This window comes from Muntiacus reevesi, chromosome X (assembly GCF_963930625.1).
Source record: "Muntiacus reevesi chromosome X, mMunRee1.1, whole genome shotgun sequence".
In the NCBI taxonomy this organism is placed as follows: Eukaryota; Metazoa; Chordata; class Mammalia; order Artiodactyla; family Cervidae; genus Muntiacus; species Muntiacus reevesi.
This window is the reverse complement of record NC_089271.1, coordinates 14,897,422-14,921,722: the sequence shown is the minus strand read 5'-3', so window position 1 is coordinate 14,921,722 and position 24,301 is coordinate 14,897,422. Positions and strand designations below refer to the sequence as shown.

The window sequence follows — 24,301 nt, the reverse complement described above, 5'->3', positions numbered from 1 at the left end:
GATGCACTGTCAACTTCTACCTCCAGCCTCCTCTGCTTTGCATACCTCCAGAAGATGACAGCCCACACACTAGCACCCTCAAAAACAGACATAAAGAGAATTTAAAGCACAAGCTTGTAAGTTGTACCTCAGCCTCTCAGGAAATAGCTGAAGAATCAGGTTCACTATCCTGAATTTTCCTTTCCTACTCTAAATATCAAAAGAGACTTTCAATCCAGAGGGACCTGGGTGAGCCACCCAAGAAAATATGAATCCCTACATCTGATCACCCAACATGAGGTACTGCAGCACATGCCTAAGCCAAACCCTCACCCCATTAAAGAGAGGACAGACATTCAGTGCTCAGGTGTGACTTCAGACATGGAAACCTACTAATACCTAAAAGTACTTATTAAAGTGTCCTGGGTACCGTCCCACTGAAAACGCTGCACTCAATGCCAAGTCAGGAAGTGAGCTGCGCTGAACAAAACAACTTACTCTTTTCTCTCTCTTATCCTCCCCCAACTTACTCTTCCTCCCTTCCTCCTTTTCCTCCCTCTCAGATCTCTAAATAGTTTATTGCGTGCTTAGTCACTAAGTCATGTCCAACTCTTTGAGATCCCACAAACTGTAGCCCGCCAGGCTCCTCTGTCCATGGGATTTTCCAGGCAAGAAAACTGGAGTGGGTTGCCATTTCCTCCTCCAGGGGATCTTCCCAACCCAGGGATTGAACCCATGTCTCCTGTGTCTCCTGCATTAGCAGGCGGATTCTTTACCACTGAGCCACCTCCCAAAACAGGACTTATATCCTATACCATCACTACATCTGAAGAAGTCAACCATATAATCACACAACATATGGTTCATACTCTCATGTTCTCAACTGTCTTAAAAATGATCCACAGAACTGAATTTCCTTTCACCCATCCAGGACTTAATGTTCATGCATTACATTTTTATCTTATGTTTCCATGGTCTTTCCCTAATCTAGAACAATCTCACCTCTGTTCTTCATGACACTGAATCCTTTCAAGAGCTCAGGCCAGTTGTCCTGCACAATGTCCCACATTTTGAGTTTCTGTCTCCTTGGGATAACATTCAAGTCAAACATTTCTGGCAAGGACATCACACAGTGATGTCATGGTATAGTAAGAGGTACACATCAGTGAGGGGTACATAATTTCAGAACATCCCACCACTAATTGCTAAGCTTGACCACTTGGTTAAGATGGTGACTGCTAGATCTCTCCACTGCAAAAACATGTTTTCACATAATACATTGAGAACTTTTGAAAATTCTATTCCCTGACAAACTGACTTTTGACTCTGCTCAATACTAATTCCAAGTAAGTCTGTCTAAATGACATCAGCATCTACAGAACTGGAATCTTAATACAAAAACCATAACAAAGATAGGATGATATTTATTCCATGGTTGTCATTACCTCCAGTTTATGCACAAATAAATGCCACAACTCAGAAAGTTAACTGAAGTGTTCAAGGTCACAAGTTCAGAGCCAGCATGCAAACCTCTGTGTGCCTGGGTCCAAATGTAAAGGCTTTTCCATTACATCAGGGGTTGGAAAATTGATGTTCATAGGCCAAATCTGGCCCACTGCCTAGTCTTATATGGTTTTTACAGATGAACATTTGCAGTCAATTTGATGGTAGGGAACACTAACTTTGAATCCTATGAGATAAAATGTTATCTCCAAAATAAGAATTCCATGCTTCTTACTAGTAGATCTGTATTACTCTCCTGCAAAACAAACAAACAAACAAAAAAAAACTTGTATTCAATTATTATATTTTGAATTTTGTCAATAAAAGCTTTGAGGAAATTTGTTTTCTGTCTTGTTATATGAGCACCTATACAGTATCCTCAATTTTGTCTCTTGGCCCTCAAAGCCTAATATTTACTACCAGGCCCTTCAGAGAAAGGGTTACCAGTCCCTGATGAGACACTGCCTCCCGGAGTTATACATGACATCCTGTGGATACACTCAAAGACATGCAGAAAGGTATTTTCCTAAAATAATTAGCTGCACTAAGTAAATACCAACTTAAAGAGTGAACACTTCCACTAGAGGAAAAGAACACACCTGTAATCCCCCCATTTTCAACCCATTTATATACATTTGTTTAAAATTTTCAGGAGCTTTTGAACTAGGGCTTCCTACATTACTATAAACTTCCACAGCAACCAACTGGAGTCATAGTTCAGATACGAGCAAAGTCTATGCAATAATTCACATACTAAAAATAGGATTTTACTTTTGTCTGCCTTACTGAGATAGTAGAGTTGACAAATAAAATTGTCATATATGTAAAATGACCAATGTGATGATTTGATGTACATAAAGACTGTGAAAGGATTTCCACTATCGAGTTAATTTATACAGTCATCACCTCTCATATTTACCTTTTATGTATGTGTGAGAACACTTAAGTTCTACTCTCTAAACAAATTTCAATTATACAATACCATTATCAACTACAGTCACCATATTATAGGGCTTTCCTGATAGCTCAGTTGGTAAAGAATCCACCTGCAATGCAGGAGACCCCGGTTCGATTCCTGGGTTGGGAAGAGCCGCTGGAGAAGGGATAGGCTTCCCACTCCAGTATTCCTGGGCTTCCCCTTGTGGCTCAGCTGGTAAAGAATCCACCTGCAATGCGTGAGACCTGGGTTCAATCCCTGGGTTGGGAGAATCTCCTGGAGAAAGGAAAAGCTACCCACTCCAGTATTCTGGCCTAGAGAATTCCATGGACTGTCACAAAGAGTCACAAAGGGTCACAAAGAGTCACAAAGGGTGTTGGACATGACTGAGTGACTTTCACTTTTCACCATATTATATATTATACAGCAGATCCTCAGATCTCATTCATCTTAGAGCTGAAAGTTTATATCCTTTCAATAGCAACTCCCACTATTTCCCCCACCCTACCCATTCTTGGCAACCAACATTCCATTTTCTGTTTCTATAAGTTCAACATTTTCTTCTTTTTTCAGATTCCATATATAAGTGATATCATACAGTATTTATCTGTCTTATTTCACTTATTTGCTTTTTAGTTTTAAAAAGAAAAGGTACTATAAGTCTTCATAACCTTTCTTTGAAAACATCCTTATCATTTGTGAGCACATAATGATCTAAGATCTCCCAACATATAAGCTACTCCCGAGTTGCAAATCATTTTTGGAAGTTAGATTATCTTTCAGATCCCCCAAGATGCCATTTAATTTAGGACCAAAGAGCCTACAATAAATTATAGACCAAATCCAGTCAAGATAATTAATTGATAGATGAATGAATAAATGACAGAGGTTATGACCCCAGATCTGGTTTGTCAGCATTCCCGGCCCAAGGCCAAAACTCACCCCAGTAGTGGGGAAGACCCAACCTGTGACCCTGACTCAGATGGGATATGAACAGGGAAAAGACTCTAGGCAAAAAAACAGGAACCTGCATACTGTCAATGGAAGAACAGAACAGTGTAACATCCAGAGACCATTTAGCAACATCCATAAAAATTACAATTAAAAAATTATAATCAAACCTTGTATCTAGCAATTCTACCTCTAGCAATTTTAGGAATTCACATTGCACTTTACACAAGCAAAATGACATATGTACAAGGTCATTAAATATGTATCATCTAAGATACAGATTTGAAAACACCCAGAGGTCCATCATTTGAAATATTAGTTTAATCAATCATGGTTCATCCACACAGTGAAAGATGAAAGCTGCCTAGAAGGCAGCTCTGGTAGACATCTGTCATATCTGTGATTACCCCATAATCTCTCAGAAAGCCTTTCTCTACTGAGGACTTTCTCATATTACAAATCTCACCTCCCCCCACCTTGAAAGCTGAGAATCAAATTGCTGCATCCTTTGCAGCTAAACTCCAAACATGTGACCAGGTCTCAAATGATGGGAATATCCACACAAGACTTTGCTTGAGATGTAAGAAATGTAAGAGAACAGACTCTGCTCAGAGCTTCTACTTTTGCAGGGGAAGCTTGGCTCAGGATGATGGTGGAAGCAACTGCAGTTCAGTCAGATCCCTGCTACTTGCTACTCAGTACAGGCAGGAGCACAGGTGGCTCCCACCTAATACTAGAACTATATATGGCATGGTCGTTGTTTCTGGAAAGTTAGATGCCCCCTGTCTTGTAAGCCTCCAAACAATTCCATGAGTTACCTAAAAATTCTAATCCCTTTTTGGCTTAATCATCTAGAGTGGATTCAGTTGTTAGCCACAAAAACCACCAACTAAAAAAGAATGAGGAAGCTCTTTGTGTTATGATATGGAAAGATCATCAGGTTAAACTGCTGAAAAGAAAAAAGCAAGACGCACAACAGGGCATAGCAAGTACCATTTTTTTTAAAGGGGTTGAATCTAGATGCATTGACTTCTATATTCATATGCTATTCTGGAAATTGAAGCTAACAAGTTTGGTTGCAGCTGCTTCCAGAGAAGAGAACGGTCAGCTAGGGCACAGAGGTAGGGAAGAGTTAATTGAAATTCATTTTGTACCTTTTGAATTTTGAATCATGTGAACGTATGGTCTACTTCTTTAAAATGAATTTAGAAAAGTTGTAAAGAGTAAGAGACAAAGCCTAACCCCATGTCAGCAAGAACTATTATAGATGTACCCCCAAATCCATTCCCCTGCCACCTGCTCTAAGGGCAATTTCAAAACAAAGTGCCCAGCTGAACAAAGCTGCAACAGTCCTTTCTCACCAAGTTCAGATTTTACACACACAAAGTGCTCTTTCCTCTAAGTTACCAAGCACAGAACTAGGCAGCAGCTTGCTTTATCATTTTTTTGATCTCTATGTTATTTCCTCTCTGATCTTTATTATTCCCTTCCTTCTGACTTCAGGTTTTGTTTGCTCTTCCTTTTCTAATTCTTTTATGTGGTAAGGTTAGATTGTTTGAGATTTTTCCTGCTTTTTTTGAAGAAGATCTATATAGTTATGAGGTTCCCCACAGGACTGCTTTTGCTGCACCCCACAGACTTAGTACAGTTGTGTTTTCATTGTCATTTGTGTCAAGGTATTTTTTAATAGCAGCTTGCTTTATAAGAACAAGCTATCTTTGTCAAAGGTAGCAGCTGTCTAGCTGGGTGACCATGCAGAAGGCACCTGACCTCCTTAGTCTCATCTATTGGAGTGAAGCGGTCAGACTACAGAGAGCACAAACCTTTTGCTAGGTCCAAAAATTCTATGAAAAGGAACTGTGTGGGTAAAAGCTAAAACTATGGTTTGAACCTCCCCCTCTGGCACTTACCACTTCTACTTATATTATGGTTCTCAGTATACCTGCTACATCTCCCTAAAACAAGGCTGTAAATCTCTTGAGGGCAAGTCCTGGATTAAAAAAAAAAAGTCCCTGCATTCCCCAAAGCACACATCCCATTGCTTTCACATCAGGAAGATTCACGGAATAAATTAAATATACCTACTTTGACTTAACTCTTCACTCACTAATAGAACCACTATGCATGTTGCTTCATATCTCTGAATTGTGACATATGTGAATATATCAACCTATTCTGTAAAGAAAGTTTGCTTTGTTTTGTTTTTACATTTTAAAGGATAGCAAGAACCTGAGGTGAGCTCAAGTAAGTTATTTTATAATCATCTAGTTTCAAGCAAGCAAAGGCAAAGAGAAATACAGTTGACCCTTGAACACTGGTTTTAACTGCACAGGTCCACTTATAATGCAGATTTTTTTCAATAGCAAATAGTACATGAGCTGCAATTGGCTGAATCTGCAGATGTGGAGGAATTGCATATATGGAGGGCAGACTCCAAGTTACACATGGATTTTCAACTCTGGAGGATCAGCACCCCTAACCCCCCATGCTTTTCAAGGGTGAACTACACAACATATCCTCCCAGAGCTTTGAATTTACTCCCTTTGGCAGGGGTTGGGGTGGTAGGAGAAGGAATATTTTTGTATTAAAAGGCAAAAATATGCTAAGGAGTCAAATATGATATTAATATGGTTCTTAAAGACAATAATTCAAATAAATTCAAAACTTAGACTAGTTACTTTGGTTTTTGAACAATGGATTGACATATACAGGTTTGACAGAGTAACTCTACAGATATTTTTTTTACCATGCACCTAGATCATCTTTTAGAATAAGGAAGGATTATAGGCAGTGATGGCATTTGATGATAATGATTTCTTACTATGACTTTTATTCTCTAGGCCTTCTTTGGCAAGCCAGTGCCACAGCTCTGGAAGCTGCCCAAGACAGCTGCACACATGCAGGCACGCACTTCAGGGTCAGGAGTTTCTGGAGGCTGGCACCTGCCCAGGAAGAAAACCAGGATCTAACAGCTCAAGGCAGAAGAGACGGGAAGAATGTGCCACAGGGGTGAACCACCAAGTTACAGAAGAAGCATTCCCCCAACCACAAGAAGACAGTCACTGTGATGGAGGAGAAAAGGAGAATCTCCAATAAGAACTAATGTTCAGTGATGGTCAACTGTGTGCCAGGCACTCTCTCAAATGCCAGGAATTGATGAGATGAAGGAAACTTACACATACACAAAAGCAGTTTTAATACTAGAACTGAATTAAAAGGCAATTACAGCTCAGATGATATAAGAAAATTTGTCTGAGGATTCTGGCCCAGGTTTCTAGGCTCTGTATATCACAATATTTCATACAGCTGGAAGCAGCAAAATCTCAGGTGAACTCATGTGCTGCCAAGATTATACAAAGCTTTTACTGGTTCTGGCAACTCAGACTTACCTCAGGAGCCAAAGGATTCACTTTTCAACTTGTTTATTGACATTTTTAGTGCTTTTCATAAATAAAGTCACAGGTTGAGCTTATTTGGTATTTTTATAAGTTTGCTGATTTCAGTCCATTCTATATTTTATATCTTTTATTTTACACACACTTGTGCACATACACACACATTTCTTTTTTTAAAGAAACTAGTGCCAAAAAGAGAGAGAGAGAGACAAAGGAAGAAACTAGTGCTTTAGCTAGAGGAACTGGAGAAGGCAATGGCAACCCACTCCAGTACTCTTGCCTGGAAAATCCCATGGACGGAGGAGCCTGGTAGGCTGCAGTCCATGGGGTCACTAAGAGTCAGACACGACTGAGCGACTTCACTTTCACTTTTCACTTTCATGCACTGGAGAAGGAAATGGCAACCCACTCTAGTGTTCTTGCTGGGAGAATCCCAGGGACAGGGGAGCCTGGTGGGCTGCTGTCTATGGGGTCGCAAAGAGTCAGACACAACTGAAGCGACTTAGCAGAAGCAGCAGCTAGAGGAACAGAGCATACCAGGACATCTCTTCTAAGTGGAGCATCCGTTCTTTATACACAGATCCTTGAAATGCTTCAGAGAATGAATGAATGCAAGTTCCATCTCAGATCACACCAGAGTTTTCAGTCTCCAGTATGAACCTGGACGGACTGGAACCCTCCAGCAGAGTGAAACATACTAGAACAGCAGCTTTTGGTAGGGTAGGCAACCTGACTTCATTAACGGGTTTCTGTGCCAAGTTCCTAGTGAAGACCCTATCCAACTGTTAAAAGAGCAAATGCCCTGCTCACCTCCTCTGCCACACTGGCAGCCTCCCTCTGAGGAGGCTGACCCCCCAACCAAAGCAGGCTAGTGCAGGGCACTGAAGCTGGAGACAGCCCCTCCCTGTTCAGGTCAGTTCTCTTCCCCCTAGCCGAGCCTCAAGACAACCAGCACACTGAGTCCCCGCAACATCATGACAAATGCAGGTGGCTTTAAGGGGCTTCAGCCCAACTAGGGGTAACCTAGCTCCAAGCCCATCGTGCTATTGTTCCTATTGTAACCTAGTGGCTACATTCTATTGACCAAACTCACCTCCTTTCATGACCAAATAAATCCCCTTTCTATGCCTCAGCTACACACATCCATTCTCTTCCCTCTCTAGCTTGACAGACATCCATCATTGAAAGCTGGGCCTTGTTCTCACCTATCTGTCCTTGTCCTGCAACTCATCCCCAGATGCCCCCTGACACTTCCCTGATTCCCAGACCTTCCTTGCTCTTAGATCACCTGCCACTGAGCTGTGTTTGCCTGAAAGGACATCCCTAGGACCTAGGTGGATATCCTAGCTCCTCCCCTGAATCACCTATAGACACTAATTCATCAGCCCAGATAGACTCTGCATTGCCTGACCTGATACATCCACCCATCCCCCCTTAACTGACGCCCCCACTACAATGGATGAGCTGAGACCTACGTCCTGATTTCTCCCAAGACATTCTACCCATCACAAGTCATGCTTAGAGATTTGACAACTTAAGAGATATTCGACACAAAAAGAAGAGTCCCTGCCCTCAAAGGGTTTATAATCTGTTATAGACTGAATGTCTGTGACCCCTCAAGTTCATGTTAAAACCCTACCTCCCCAGTGTGATAGTATTAGGAGATGGGGCCTTTGAAAGGTTATTAGGATGTGAGGAGGTCCAGAAGGTAAAGCTCTCATGAATGGAATCTGTACTCTTATAGAATCAGAAGAGATCGCGCTTCCTCCACGATGTGAAGACACAGACAGAAGTTATCAGTCTGCAACCCACAAGAGGGCCATCACCAGAACACAGTCATGTTAGCACCCTGATCTCAGACTTCCAGCTAGTAGAAATGTGAGAAGTAAATTTCTGTTGTTCATTAGCCCTCACTTTGTGTTATTTTGTTACAGTAGCCTGAGCTAAGACATAATGTGATTGAGGTGTATCTAAGAAGTTTGAGGAAAAAGGATGAACATTTCTCAAACAGCTACTACCCACCCTCCAGGCAGAATCCTTTTCTCTTTGTTTCATTTCTAACACTGAAATTAATCCTACATGAACGGTTTTGCAGATAGGTACTTCAGAGTTTAGAAATGTTATTAGAGGAAAATAAGAAACCATCTGAATTAAAAGATCTTGTCTCTCAACAATTGCTATTACAGATGTCACATGAATGAAATTCAGTGAGCAAATAGTCAACCCTTTATGTTCACTAAGATACCACCCATTCAGTCCTCTTAGGTGGCATTCTATGGCAGTGAATGGCATCTCTTTGAGCACACCAAGTCAAAGAAACACACTATCTGTACCTTGGCAGCCACAGATAATAAAAACTGGGCCCCACAATTCCCTGGCCTTCCAATTCATCATGGACACACATTTATAAGAGAAGGAGCAAGTATAAAGGGTTCAGCCTCAAAACTGAGTATATTCTCTCAACAGACCCAAGAAACAAACCACAAACTGGCTCCATCCTAACTATGTTGTAACCAGCTGAGACAACCAGAGTATAGAACAGAAACTGATCAGCATTTGCCACTTCTCTTTTGGCTGCCCAGCATCAGAAACCCTTGCCAGTGTTTATGAAAATTTTCACCTGTCTTCAGTCAAATAGGCTAAAAATGTCAGATAGCCACTTTCATGATTTCTTCTCAATCAGGGTATGGGCATAGCACCTAAGCTTGGCCAGACACAACACACAGGCATTTTAACCAGTAATGAGTGATGTGAAGTGCAGGAAGACTAGATCACTGTTTTCTGGAAACAATAGCAACCTCAGTGCCCCCAGGGGCAGCAAGGTGCCTAGCACCACACCCAAGGTCCAGTGCAGGCAATGTGTTTTGTGGCTGGAGGCATCCAATATTTAGTAGCTAACGGTTCCAGCATCCTAACCAGACCAATTCTATGCTGAGATATGCTTCTAGTTCTGGCAGTGTTGCCCCTTAGCTGTGCATTAAGACTTTTATCCAGCTTCCCAAGAAGAAAGACTGAGCTATCCAATATCCTGCCAATAAACTCCTTTTCTGTCTAAATTACCCACTGATGGCTCAGTAGGTAAAGAGTCCATCTGCAATGCAGGAGACACAGGTTCAATTCCTTGGTCAGGAAGATCCCCTTGAGAAGGAAATGACAACCCACTCCAGTATGCTTGGTTGGGAAATCCCATGGACAGAGGAGTCTGATGGGCTACAGTTCATGGGGTCGCAAGAATCAGACATGACTTGTGACTAAACCACCAATTTCTGTTACTAATGGGATAGTGTTACTGAGAATCCTGGGTGTTACAGAGGACAGGACAAAGGCAAGCCTTGATTGGTCCAGAGCATTGACTCTATCAATGATTTACTGCTGTGTAACAAACTACCCCAAAACTTTAGTGCCTTAAAACAATATTTATTTAGTTCATAGTTGTGTGAGTCAGCAATGTGGGCTGAGCTTAAGCTGAGCAATAATATCACTGATCTAGGCCAGACTCTGCTGAACTCAGAGGGGTACTCACTTGTGCTTCCACAGTCAGCCTTGGGTTGACTGGGCACCTTCATTCTCCTCTATATAGCCTCTCATGCTCCAGCAGGTGAGCCTGGGCCTTTTTACATGGTGACAGAATTCCCAAAGGAGCAAGCATTGAAGCTGAAATGCTTCTTCAGTTCTAGGTTCAAAACCTACCCAAGTCTCTTCCACTGCATATGATGGTCAAACCAAGTCATAAAACTGTCCAAGACCCTAAGGATGGAGACACAGACTCCACATCCTGTACTTAGCTCCACAGTTGCAAAGTATGGGAGGAATTTTTGCAATCTACCATACCTGTTTCAAGAATAGCACCATGGGGAAGCTGTCACAGTAGAGATAACCCTAGGGATTCCCATTTATGAGAAGTGCTTATATCTAGAATCTGTGCCCACAACTATCTCCTTTAACCACCACCAATGCCAGTCACTGATTCAACAACACCTAACTAGAAGCAATAAACACACAGTGTTGAGCCTGCCAACTCTGCAGCCTGTGAACAGTTTTGTACAGGCCAGGCCCCTTGGATCTCTTTTACTATAGGGGATGCTGAAGATTATAGACTGAATAATGTGGCATCAGACAACCAGATCTCTGGCTCTGGGCATTTTTTTTTAACTTCAGCCTTCCTCTTAGGCAAAACTCAACATCAACATTTTCTGCATATGAACAAATGGGTAGTTTGAGCACTTCAGGCAGAGGACTAGTTAATATGCCTAACTTACAGAAAAACTTATCATAACTTGCAGGGAATCTCAAAAAGCTCTGCTCTGAATTTGTTTATTAGGATCTTGAAGAGATTTAACTATATCCTCTTCCAAGAGTCACTCAAATTGGTAGACCCCACAAACTGAACTTAGATGTTTCCCTGACAATTGCTGAAATGAGAAAGGGAGGGCTCCTGTAAGAAGTTACCACAGAAACCACCCAGTCCTTGCATCTATCATTTACCTTAGACTTTGGCTGGCATTCAAGCACATCAAATCAGCAATAAAAATGTAAGGAAGATGGAAGGGCTTTGGAGTAATAAAAAATATCAATGCTTGGTACAGTGAGATTTTCCAGGAAAAAATAAGGCATAATCAATCCAAACATCTCAGGACTCAGATTAAGAAGCCTATGCATGCTCACCCTACCCCTGCTTTTTTTTGGCCATACTACACGGCTTGCAGGATCTTATCTCCCTGACCAGGGATCAAACCTGAGCCCTCAGCAGTGAAAGCACAGAGTCCTAACCACTGGACCACCAGGGAAGTCCCCAAACCATTTTTCAGTTCAGTTGCTCAGTCGTGTCTGACTCTTTGCGACCCCATGGACTGCAGCATGCCAGGCCTCCCTGTAGCACGCCAGTAGTCTCCCAGAGTTTACTCAGACTCATGTCCATTGAGTCAGTGATGCCATCCAACCATCTCATTCTCTGCCGTCCCCTTCTCCTCCCACCTTCAATCTTTCCCAGCATATTTTCAAATGAGTCCCATTTTTAAATACCCCAAAAGAAGTTTAGAAACAATAGGGTCTGGTTTCCCTAGTGTTGCTATGACAAAGTACCACAAACTGGGAGGCTTAAGACAACAGAAATGTATTGCCTTACAGTTCTGGAGGCTGTAAGTCCAAAATCAAGGCATTAGCAGGGTTCATTTCTTCCAAGGGTTCTGAGGAAATATCTGTTCCATGCCTCTCTTCTAACCTCTGCAACTCCAGGAGTTCCTTGGTTTGTAAACACATAACTCCAATCTTCATCTTCACATGGCATTTTTCTTGGGTGAGTTAGGAGTTCACCCTTCTCCAGGAAAATCTCATTTTAACTTGATTGCATCTGCAAAGAGCTACTTCCATATAAGGTCACACATATGCCGAGGTACCAGAGGTTAGGACTTCAACATATCTTTTTATGGGGATACAATTCAACCCATAAAACACAGCTCTTATATAAAGTATTTTATTTTACCTATTCACTGTTCGTTAAGGCAAACTGATAGCTCCATTTAATGTATAGCTTAATCAAAACAGAAGGTTTGTACCTGGTCACATAGCCACACTTAGCTACAATGAAATCTGAGCAGTGCAACCTTTACTCTGGGCAGCCACGTGCCCAGCTCAAAAATGGAGTTTCTACTACAGAAGAGAAGATGAGAATAGGAATCAGGGAACAATAAGAAATCTATATCACATAGGCAAAGAGAAAAATCACTCAGGAAAACAAGTCAGTGCCTAGACACTCTGGTTCTCAGGTGAGAACCCACTGCAGGAACAAGATCATAAAACTTAATGGTGCTTGGAAATGACCTTGGAACTGACATGAAAAAACTGGTTTGTGTCTAAAAGAAAACCAGAGGCAAAAGGCACTCAAAGGGCAAACACTGAATAGAATTTCAAAGTAGCAGCACTTGAGGAAAAAAGTCAATCATACACCTATGTGTAGAGACTCACATGGACCTCTCCATTGCTCCACTTCAGAACAAAACTAGACCAGGGCCTTAGAACGCCACCAAATATAAAGGTACAATTAATACATTATTTAGTATTATGATTCTTCTGACTCATGCTTTTTTTAAATTTATTTTTAATTGGAGGCTTCCCTCAGAGGTCAGTTGGTAAAGAATCTGCCTGCAGTGCAGGAGACCCCAGTTTGATTCCCGGGTTGAGAAGATCCACTGGAGAAGGGATAGGCTACCTGCTCCAGTGTTCTTGGGCTTTCCTTATGGCTCAGCTGGTAAGAATCCACCTTCAATGTGGGGGACCTGGGTTCGATCCCTGGGTTGGGAAGATCCCTTGGAGAAGGGAAAGGCTACCCACTTCAGTATTCTGGCCTGGAGAATTCCATGGATTGTATAGTCCATGGGGTCGCAAAGAGTCGGACACAACTGAGTGACTTTCACTTTAATTGGAGGATAATAGCTTTACAATGCTGTGTTGGCTTCTGTCATACAACAACATGAATTAGCCGTAAGCACACATATGTCCCCGCCCTCTCGAACCTCCCCCCCATCTCACTCCACTCGGCTGTCATAGAGTACCACACTGAGCTCCCTGTGTTAAACAGCAACTTGCTGTTGACTGTATGACTCTGATTCTTTTTTTCCTTGCTTTTTTTAAAATTAAACTTTGTATTTTGAGGTAATTATAGATTCACATGCACTCGTAAGAAGTGATACAGAGAGACCCTGTGTAACCTTTACCTAGTTCCCCACAACAGTACCGTCTTACAAAACTATAGTGAAAGAACACTACCAGGATACTGACTTTGACACAATCAAGACAGAGAACATTACCATCATCACGAAGACCTTCATGCTACTCTTTTACAGCCAATCATTTCCTTCGCACTCCTGCCCCCTCAATCCCTGAGAACCACTAATCTGTTGTTCGTGTCTATAATTTTGTCATTTAAAATAAGTTACATAAATGGAATCACATAGTATGTACCATTCAGGACTGGCTTTGTTTACTTAGCACAAGTCTCTGGAGATCCATCTAAGATTTGTGTACATCAGTAGTTCATTCCTTTATACTGCTGAGTAGTATTCCATGGCATGAATGTACCAGTTTGTTTAGCCATTCACCCAATGAAGGGAATCTATATCATTTCCAGTTAAGGGCTATTAGAAATAAATCTGCTATAAACATTTATGTACATGTTTTTGTCTGAACATAAATCTTCGTTTATCTGGGATAAATGCTCAGGAGCATAATTATTAGGTTACATATGGTAGTTGAATATTTAGTGTTTTTAAGAAACTATCAAACTATTTTCCAGAGGGGCTATACCATTGTACACTCCCATCAGCAAGGTATGAGTGACTCCATTTTCTGCAGCATTTGGTGATGTCACCATTTTGTATTCTATCTACTCAGGTATGTAGTAATCCCATTTGGCTTTAATTTGCATTTTTCCAGTGGTTCATAATGTTGAACATCTTTTCCTGTGCTTATTTGTCATGTTATATATCCTATTCAATGAAATATCTCTTTATGTCTTTTGCCCATTTTTTTCCCATTTTCAACTGGATTGTTTGGTTCTTCTAATGTTGAGTTTTGAGAATTTTTTATATACTGCAGATAGTCCTTTGATATATATGTGCTTTGTAAATATTTTCTCCCATTGTGCAGCTTGTCTCTTAATAAGATCTTTATCAATGTAAAATGAATTAGATGTGTGAAATTCGTTTTAGTGAAATGAATCAATGTTATCATTTTTTTTCCTTTTATGAATCATACTGTCAGTGTCAAGTCTAAGAATTCTTTGCCTAGTCCTAAGTCCTGAAGATTTTCTAGTATTCTGAAAAAATTATAGCTTTAAATTCTATATTTAATTTTGTGGTCAATTTGATTTATTTTTTGTATAAGGTGTGACATTTAGATCAAGGTATTTTTGTTTCTGGTTTTTGTTTTTGCCTATTTATGTTCAACTGATCCAGCACCATTTCTTTCCTCCTCTATTTAATTGCTTTCACACTTTTTGTCAAAAATCAATTCAGCAGGGCTTCCCTGGTGGCTCAGTGATACAGAATCTGCCTGCCAATGCAGGAGACAAAGGTTCAATCCCTGATCTGGGGAGATCCCACATGCCACAGAGCAACTAAGTCCATGCGCCTCAACTACTGAGCCTGTGCTCTGAAGCCCACAGAGCCACAACTACTGAGCCCACGTGCTGCAATACTGAAGCCCCAGGGCCTACAGCCCCTGCTCCACAACAAGGGAAGTCACAGCAATGAGAAGCCCACACACCACAACTAGAGAGTAGCCCCTGCTTGCCACGACTAGAGAAAAGCCCATGCAGCAATGAAGACCTGCACATCCAAATATAAATAAAATCAATTGGGCATATTCATGTGGGTCTATTTTTAGGTTCTTTATTCTGTTCACTGATCTATGTATCTATCTCACCACCACCACAACACAGTCTTGAATACTATAGTTACATAAGTCTTGAAATCAGGCAGACTGATTCCTTCTACTTTATTCTTTTCCAAAATTGTTTTAGCTATTCTAGAACCTTTGCCATTCCATGTAAATTTTAGAATACCCATATCTATATCTACAAAAAACCTGCTGGGATTTTTATAGGAATTACATAAATCAATTTGGGGAGAACTGACATCTTTACTACATTGAGTCTTCTAATCCATGAACGTGGCACGTCTCTCCATTTATTTAGATCTCTGATTTCTATCATCAGTACTGTGTATTTTTCAGGATACAAGTTCTGTGTATGCTGTATCAGATTTACACTTTATTTTTTGAACAACTGTAACTGTTATTGTAATTGTAATGCTAGTATATAGAAATACAATTGATTTCTATATGTTTATTGTGCAACCTTGCTGAACCCACTTATTAGGTCTAGAATTTATTTTGTAGATTCCTTAGGACTTATACATAGACAATAACATCATCTGCAAATAGAGGCAGTTTTATTTCTTCCTTTCTGATCATATGCTTTTTATTTCTTTCTCTTGCCTAATTGCACTGGCTAAAACTTCTAGGGCAATGTTGAAAAACAGAGATGGGAAGAGACATCCTTGTCTTGAAAATGTACCCAAAATAACCTCAGAGATATAACAAAAAATGAAAAATAAAGTAGTAAATATGCAGGTACATCTAAATTAGTAGTTGGCAAAGATCTGCAAACCAAATGTGGTCCACTCTGCTTTTGTAAATAAATTTTATTGGAACACAGACATGCACAATCATTTACATATTACCTATGACTGCTTTGGCACTACAACAGTGGGGTTGAGTACTTTTAACAGAGACTATATGGTCCACAGAGGCTAAAATATTATCATCTGACTCTCTACAGAAAAAAAAAAAAAAACTGCTGAACTGTGATCTAAATAAACAATGCCTCCATAAAATAATCTCTTGTAGAGTTTAACATATAACACTAAAGAATGTAAGACCTGAAACCATAAAACTCCTAGAATAAGACATAGGCAGTACACTCTGTGACTTGAATATTAGCAATATCTTTCTGGATATGTCTCCTCAGGCAACAGAAACAAAAGCAAAAACAGACAAATGGGACTCCATAAAACTAAAAAGCTTCTGCACAGCAAAGGAAATCATCCACAAAATGAAAAGACAAGTTACTGAATAGGAGAAGATATATCTTACATCAGATAAGGGGTTAATATCCAATATATATAAAAATATGCACCCCTATGTGGTCAAAACAGCATTATTTACAACAGCCAAGATATGGAAACAGCCTAACTGTTCATCAACAGATGGACATGCAATAGAATACTACTCAGCCCTAAAAAATGATGAAATCTTGCCATTTGCAACAACATGGATAGACACTGAGAGTATTATGCTAAGTGAAGTCAGATGAGAAAGACAAATACCAGTTGATTTCACTCATATGTGAAAATATATTTTAATAAAGAAATATACAAATGAACAAACCAAATAAAAATAAATACACAGATACAGAGAACAGAGTAGTCATTATCAGAGGGGAAGTGGGGATTAAATGAGTAAAAGGGATCAACTGTATCGTGATGGATGGTAACTAAGCTTTTGGTGTGAGCACTGCTATACTGTGTATATCATCAGAAATATAATACTGTACATGTGAACCTTTTATGTTACAAACCACAGTTATCTCAATTTAAATATATATATATATATATATATATATATATATATATATATATATACACACACATATATATATAAGGGGGCTTCCCTTATGGCTCAGCTGGTAAAGAATTTGCCTGCAATGCAGGAGACCTGAGTTCGATCCCTGGGTTGGGAAGATCCCTGGAGAAGGGAAAGGTTACCCACTTCAGTATTCTGGCCTGGAGAATTCCATGGACTGTAGAGTCCATGGGGTCACAAAGAGTTGGAGACGACTGAGCGACTTTCACTTGTAATGCAGGAGACATGGGTTCAATCCCTGATCCAGGAAGATCCCACATGCCCCACAGAGCAACTAAACCTGTGCACCACAACGAGTGAGCCTGAGACATCCGCAACTACTGAGCCCATGCACCCTAACTAACTGAAGCCCATGTCCCTAGAGCCTGTGCTCTGCAACAAGAGAAGCCACCAGAAAAAGCAGCCCTCATACCACAACTAGAGAGTAGCTCCCACTCACTGCAACTAGAGAAAGCCTGTGTGCAGCAACCAAGACCCAGCACAACCAAAACTAAAAAAATTTTTAAAAATTTAAATATACATATGATAGCTCAGCTGGTGAAGAATTCACCTGCAATGCAGAGAACCCAGTTCGATTCCTAAGTCAGGAAGATACCCTGGAGAAGGGGCATGCTACCCACTCCAGAAGTCTTGGACTTCCCTGGTGGCTCAGATGGTAAAGAATCCTCCAGCAACGCGAGAGACTTGGGTTCGATCCCTGAGTTGGGAAGACCCCCTGGAGGAGGGCATGGTAACCCACTCCAGTATTCTTGCCTGGGGAATCTCCATGGACAGATGACCCTGGTGGGCTACAGTGCAAGGGGTCACAGAGAGTTGGACATGACTAAGCAACTAAGCACAGCACAGCACATATAATACTAAAATATAAGGTAAAAATAAGTTGGGAGATAGGATATGTGGAGTTAAAGAGCCTTGAATTGTCCAGGAAGAAAATAAAGACAATATTAATAACATCCCGCAAACACATCCTCCTAGGGGGCTTTCTCCACTGCTCAACGGTAAAGAATGTACCTGCAATGCAAGAGATATGAGTTTGATCCCTGGGTTGGGAAGATCCCCTAGAGGAGAAAATGGCAACCCACTCTGGTATTTTTGTCTGGAAAATCCTATGGAGAGAGGAGCTTGGCGGGCTACGGTTCAAGGGTTGCAAAGAGTCAGAAACAACTGAGCACACAAACAAAAACACACCCTCTTAGGTTCAAAAGGCAGAAAAACCTCCATGGAGTCTCATTTTATAATGTTTTTCAGGAAAATTAAAGCAGAATCACTTACCTGCTAACATCACTAAATAGCAAGATATTATGTGTCTGTAATAAATCCCTCTTTAAAATATCCACAAGGGGCATTCACTAGTGTCTAACCATCCATCCTCATGCTATTCACTGCTAGGATGACCCGACCAACCATCCTGATTTGCCTGAGACTGAGGGGTTCCAAATTGGGAAAGGAGTACATCAAAGCTGTATAGTGTCACCCTGCTTGTTTAACTTATATACAGAGTACATCATGTGAAATGCCGGGCTAGATGAAGCTCAAGCTGGAATCAAGATTGCCAGGAGAAATAACAACCTCAGATACACAGATGACATCACCCTTATGGCAGAAAGTGAAGAGGAACTAAAGAGCCTCTTGATTGATGAAGGTGAAAGAGGAGAGTGAAAAAGGTGGCTTAAAACTCAACATTTAAAAACCTAAGATCATGGCATCCAGTCCCATCACTCCATGGCAAATAGATGGGGAAACAATGGAAACAGTGACAGACTATTTTCTTGGGCTCTAAATCACTGCAGATAGTGAGTACAGCCATGAAATTAAAAGATGCTTGCTCCCTGGAAGAAAAGCTATGGCCAACCTAGACAGAATATTAAAAAACAGAGACATTACTTTGCCGACAAAGTTCCAACTAGTCAAAGCTGTGGTTTTTCCAATAGTCATGTATGGATGTGAGAGTTGGACTATAGAGAAAGCTGAGCGCAGAAGAATTGATGCTTTTGAACTGTGATGTTGGAGAAGATTCTTGAGAGTCCCCTGGACAGCAAAGAGATCCAACCAGTCCATCCTAAAGGAAATCAGTTCTGAATATTCATTGGAAGGACTGATGCTGAAGCTAAAACTCCAAATCTGTGGCCATCTGATGTGAAGAGCTGACTCATCTGAAAGACCCTGATGCTGGGAAAAATTGAGGGCAGGAGGAGAACACGACAACAGAGCATGAGGTGGCTGGATGGCATCACCAACTCGATGGACGTGAGTCTGAGCAAGCTCTGGAACTTGGCAATGGACAGGGAAGCCTGGCGTGCTGCAGTCCATGCATGGGGTTGCAAAGAGTCAGACACGACAGTGTGACTGGACTGAGCTGAACTGAACTGAACTGAGGGGTTCCCAGGATGTAGGATGTTCAGTGCTAAAACTGAAAGTCCAACTTGGTAACCCTACTTCCAGCTCCAATGGTCCACACAGGTGAAATGGACTGAGCGTGGCAGAATCAGTCCTTCTCTTTTCCATTCACTTCTAGCATCCTAGTGAGCAGGTAACCAAGTACATACCACCTCCCCTACCGGTGTCACCATTGCTTCCCAAATGATGCCTGAGAGAACACAAACTCCTTGGCTCCTTAAAGGTGCAGTGTGTCAAAAAGTTAACTGAAAGAGAAGAACTCGTGGATATCTTCTCAAGCTCTGTCTTCTCACTTTCTAGATACCACCGTCCTACTAAAGGATACCAATATGTAGTACAGAAACAAAAATCTATTTTAATCTAAGAGAACTGGGAAACTTCCAAAGAGCACTGACCTGAAAAATCTTGACAGAGCAGAGGAAATTGATTTTCTACCAAAGCCATGCAGAGGATTAGACTCAGATTTAGGCCAATAAAAGATTTACATTCCATCCAAGTCCCAATATAACATGATGCACAGATGAAAACATGCTCGTGAACTGACATAGCTGACACACATTAGAAAGTCTAAAGTAAAAATCAACTCATAGGAATGCTAGTCCCAAAGGTAAAAACATAACAGATAAGCTACATAAAATGTCTATAATGAATCACAGCATAATCAGTTTTTTAAATAGATTTTCATAATTAATTTTTATTCTCATTCAGGCCCCTTTTCAAAATGACTGCCCACCAAATCTCAGGATCAGAAAATAGCATCTGTCATGCATTTATAACAATCAGAAAATTCTTAAAATTAATAAGGAATATCTTAAAATTATTGAAACCTCCAGCTTTCCAACTTTCATAAATTAGACTACTTCACTCCTCTGCTACCACTTATGCAGATAATTTTTTTTCTTATAGCTTCTAATAATTATGGTAAGGTTTCCAGAACTACACTTAGAGCCAGTAGAGGTATTTGGGGACCAATCTAACCTTGACTGACCTGGCTACCCACACTGAGCAGTGTGCAATGAAAACACAGGTATGCCCATCAGGTGGCCACCTGTTCTGGTTACAGAAAAATTAAAATCAAAGCTGCTTCTCACAACACTCTTCACTTTTTCAAATACAGATCTTTTTTCAATCTTCCTATATTGCATAGGGCATCACTAGATAAAGTAAACAAAAGTTATCACTGTATAAGTGAAGCATAATATTGGGACAGTAGGAGTCAAGAACTAAAGTAAGGGAGCCAGCCTCCATGTAGAATTGGTCACATTCAACTGAACCCAATTTTGAAAGAAAAAGGAAAATAACTTAAGGAAGCAAGAAGCTCTAAGCCAATGCAATCAACAGTGGTTGAAAGTAATGGGTTGATTCCTGAGGTGAAAATGTTTTTGATTCCATGGTCATACAATTAAATACAGTAAATCCATATAGTTCTGTACCCTTTCTTAATTCCCAAAGCTCAAACCAAGTATAATAAAAGCTCAGATAACTGGTTCAGGAAGAGTACCCATTAACATCCTCAAGTTTCAGGGAAACCCATTTTAACCTTTAAGACATCTAGAAAAACTCAGTTCTGAATCTATTTAAACAAATCTTCTTTCCAGGAGCCACCTGAATTGATGGGCACCAAGTATTAACTGAGGGATCCCTGGGTTGGGAAGATCCCCTGGAGAAGGGAATGGCTACCCACCTTAATATTCTTGCCTGGAGAATCCCATGGACAGAGGAGCCTGAAGGGCTACAGTCCATGGAGTTTCAGAGTCGGACAGGACTGAAGCGACTGAGTATGCACATATATTAACTGGAAGGGGATGCTTCCCAGGAATAGCTGGATGAAGAAAGGAAGGGCTCCTCTAAGAAACCTCCAATGAAAACCACCCAGTCTTTGTATCTATCATTTATACTTGGGCTGTCAATTTCAGCACATCAAATCAGCAATAAGAACATCCAGATGTTAGAAGGACTTTGAAAAATGAAGAATTCCTAGTTTAGTAGAGGGTAATTTTCCAGGAAAGAAAAGAAAGCACCAGCAGTTCAAACTTCTCAGGACTCAAGAGACCTCTGTTATTTCAGCCTACTAAAATACAAGTCCCGCAAATGAAATATTTGCAACATAGCTTTTATATTAAGTATTTGATTTTGTCCATTCACCAATGTTTATAAAAGCAAATTTATATTTTCACTTACATTGTGAATGGTTTGGGTATTTTATTTATTTTTGAAAAGTTAAAAATTCCTTAATTTTTTATTCCTGGTACCACTACCACAATTTACAGGGCAATATACCTGATGTAACGAAAAGAAAAAGACAAAGCTGCAACAGATAAAAGACCTCAGGAATGTACATCTAATTGACACTACATTGCATTAATCAATAGCTGCACTTTTTGCAAACTGTGGCTATGACAGTTCTGAACAAGAAGGGTTTCCTGTTTAAGCTGCAGTAACTTTTCTGACTATGGATCATCATTCCTTCTGTGGCAAATCTTTACAGTTCCTCTAACGCATTTGAGACGACTGTCTCAAAGTAACCTGCAGCTTTCCTGACAACTCCTCGCTCTCTCTCCTGCTAAGAACTGTAGCCTTTTTCTTCTGAGTTTTTAGAACCTTCTGCTACCATATCCACCACTTCCACCACCAGATCCATAACCACCACCATAGGGACTGCCCAAACTTCTTCCACCAAAATTACCCCCTTTCATGGGTCCATAATTTGATTGCTATTGTCCACTATAATTTCCAAAATCATTATGGTTTCCACCACCATCATAGTTACCTCCAAAATTTCCTCCTTCATTGTAACCATCATATCCTCCACCACCGCCACCATATCCACCACCTTGGTTTCCAGATCCTGGTCCACCACCACCGTAACCTCCTCTACTACTATAACCAGGACCACCGCCATAGTTGCCACCATCACCTCCAAATCCATTGTATCCATGATCACCTCCTCCAAAACTCTCTCGGCTGCCACCACCTCCACCACCATAGCCTCCTCTTCCACCAAAGTTTCCACCACAGCCAAAGTTACCTCCACCACCTCCAAAGTTTCCTCCATGTCCCATAAAGTTGCCGGATCCATCTCCATGACCTCTTTGTGATCCAACAGATTGCATCTCTTGTTTAGAAAGGGCCTTTTTCACTTCACAATTATGCCCATTAATAGTGTGGTATTTCTGAACAACAATTTTATCAACTGTATCATGACCATCAAAAGTTACAAAAGCAAATCCTCTCTTTTTTCCACTCTGCCTGTCTTCCATAACTTCTATGGTTTCAACCTTGCCATACTTTTCAAAGTAGTCTCTCAAATTATATTCTTCTGTATCTTCTTTAATACCACCAATAAAAATTTTCTTCACTGTTAGATGGGCACCAGGCTTTACAGAATCCTCTCTAGAAACAGCTCTCTTTGGTTCCACTACACACCCATCAACCTTGTGTGGTCAAGCACACATTGCTGCATCCACGTCTTCAACACAAGAGTAAGTCACAAAACCAAAGTCCCTGGAACGTTTTGTTTGGGGGTCTCTCATTACCACACAATCTGTAAGTGTGCCCCATTTCTCAAAATGTTCTCTTAAGCTATCGTTTGTAGTTTCAAAGCTCAGACCACAAATAAACAGCTTTCTCAACTGCTCTGGTTCCTTGGGATCATGACCCTCCATTTTGAGACTGGACTCACCTCTTCCAACTCGAGTTCAATATGGGACCCTGGTTTGGGTATTTTAAAATATGAAACTCTGATTTGAACATTTGGAATATGAAAAGGAAATACAACTTATAATTTTGTTACTATGGGATATAAGGATCCTATGTGGCAACCAGTCTCTAAGATGGTACCAATGATATCCACCTACTAGTACTCATAATGCCCTTGTAACACCTTTTTCCACATTGTATCACAGTTGTCTGTGTGACCAAGTGAAGTGATGATATGTGACTTCTGAGACAATGACATAAAAGATACAGTAACTTCTCTCTTGCTGTCTCTCTCAGATTCCTCACACTGGGGGAGGCTAGTTACCATGTCCTGAAGACCTTCAAGCAGCCCTAAGGAGAGGCCCTTATGATGACAAAATGAGGCCTCGTGCCAACAGCCATGTGAGTGAATCATCATCGAAGCAAATGTGCCATCTAATCAAGCCTTCAGATGATAACAGCCCTGGATGACAACTTGACTAAAACCTCAAGAGAGATCCTGAACAAGAACCACTCAGCTTAGCTTTTCTTGGAATACTTATTATCAGAAACTGTATGAGATAATGTCTGCTGTTTCAAAGGGCTAAGATTTGAGACAACTTGTTACACAGCAATAGATAACTAATACAACACATAACTGTTATCACTTGGGTTTCCCTTGCCTTTCTTTATGTTTAAATCAATGCTAAAGAGGTAGTATGGTAGTGTGGGAAGAACAGGATTCTACAGGCAAACATATTTGGGTCAAATCCTAGCCCCACCACCTACAACCCTGTATATTCCTTCATCAAATTACATAATTGCAGTGCCTCAATTTCTTCATCTAAAACAAAAAGGAGATGAGTATATCCACTTCACAGATTATTTGCAAAAAATCAAAGCATAGTTGCTCCTTGAACAACATGGGTTTCAACCATGCAGGTCCATTTATGCATGGACTTTTGTTCAACAGTAAATACTAAAGTACTGCATGATCCGTGGCTAGTTGAATCCGTGGATGAGGAACTACAGATTCGGAGGATTTCATATGTGATTATCCACGATGTGGAGGGTCAACACACTGAACCTACATGTTGTTCAAGGGTCAACTGTCTGTATAAAAAGCATGGACTAAACAAGCATTTAGTGTTAGTTCCCTCACTATTTTAAGGGGTAAATGATTCTACTAAAACTGAGACAATTGATGAACAAAACTTCAATTAAATAGAACTACTGAACCCTAGGAAAGTTGGAAAAAGAC

At 40.6% G+C, this 24,301-nt stretch overlaps 1 protein-coding gene, 1 non-coding gene and 1 pseudogene across 3 annotated transcripts in view; all 3 read right to left on the bottom strand.

Moving 5' to 3' along the window:
• REPS2 (RALBP1 associated Eps domain containing 2) overlaps positions 1 to 24,301 on the bottom strand; it is a 254,183-nt gene that overhangs the window by 203,254 nt on the left and 26,628 nt on the right. The window lies entirely within an intron of this gene.
• On the bottom strand, positions 11,480 to 11,552 carry TRNAE-UUC (transfer RNA glutamic acid (anticodon UUC)). Its single transcript has one exon. It is a non-coding gene; the product is annotated as a tRNA-Glu (tRNA).
• Positions 21,621 to 23,057, bottom strand: LOC136153612 (heterogeneous nuclear ribonucleoprotein A3-like; annotated as a pseudogene).